The sequence below is a fragment of the Glycine max genome, unplaced genomic scaffold, assembly GCF_000004515.6.
Source record: "Glycine max cultivar Williams 82 unplaced genomic scaffold, Glycine_max_v4.0 scaffold_109, whole genome shotgun sequence".
Lineage (NCBI taxonomy): Eukaryota > Viridiplantae > Streptophyta > Magnoliopsida > Fabales > Fabaceae > Glycine > Glycine max.
Genome location: NW_024464759.1, coordinates 14,929 through 15,943, shown reverse-complemented (window position 1 = coordinate 15,943; position 1,015 = coordinate 14,929). Strand labels below are relative to the sequence as shown.

Genomic DNA, 1,015 nt, shown 5'->3' with positions numbered 1-1,015 from the left:
TACTAAACATTTATTTAATTAAATCTAATAAAAAATTTACTTCAATCACATTATTTAACAAAATACTTGCAAGGTACGGGTGTCTTCTAAGAGATGGAGTGTTTGGCAGCCTATTATAAGGAAGTTTGAAGCCAAGTTTGCAAAATGGAAACAAAGAAGTCTATCTATAGGGGGCAGAATCACTCTCATTAATTCAGTTTTATCAACAAAGTGTACCATAATTCTATTTATCAACAACATTTTTTGATTAGGGTAGCAGTGCAGGGTTATTGTATTCTATTTAGATTGGCACGTGATTCGTAGGACCTATGGTTCTGCTAGTCTGTTGGTTTCTACCTTGTATATTTAGTACCTCTGGTACTCACAGTTATTAATACAAATTATAATTTTGCTAATAAGAAAAAAAGATAATACAAGAGAGAGAGAAGGGCAGTGGCAGTCACAACATATATATAGAGAAGGGCAACAGATAAAATTACAAAAACATTCAACACTAACAATGAACAAGTTCTGAGAGTTTAAATCACAGTAAATACTTCAAAAATATCAGTCCAATGAAAGAAAGGTCATGTAGAGAGGCATGAACATATCAGTCCAATGAAAGAAAGGTCATGTAGACAGCCATAGCATAAGTTACAAATATACCAGTAATGTATACAACAACAATTTCAAATTAGTTTTCGAATCAAAGATATAAATACCTGACTTTGAGGCTTCAAAGATATAATCAAAGCGCTTCCACAGCAACGCCAATTAGCAGTAGTAAATGATAGCCCTAAAAAAAACCATACAGAAATTAGCCACAGTGTGTTTAAAGCCTTTTATCAACAATATGACTGTCACTTCATGGTGATACATTGACTCTCAAAAGATATTATACTGAGAGTGTATTTAAAGCCTTTTTCAGTCATTCTATCAAATAGCTCATGGACAATTTTTTAAGAATACATATCATACATTGACTCTTTAACATAGTTGGGGAAGGCATCACAGGCCTAATGAAGGGAAGCAGTCC

The 1,015-nt window shown here is 33.0% G+C and overlaps 1 long non-coding RNA gene across 1 annotated transcript in view; it reads right to left on the bottom strand.

The window, feature by feature from the left end:
- Positions 1-686: 686 nt before the first annotated feature.
- LOC121174504 (uncharacterized) overlaps positions 687-1,015 on the bottom strand; it is a 2,656-nt gene continuing 2,327 nt past the window's right edge. The window contains exon 3 of the long non-coding RNA XR_005890609.1: positions 687-775. This is a non-coding gene — a long non-coding RNA (uncharacterized lncRNA). The remainder of the gene's footprint in view (positions 776-1,015) is intronic.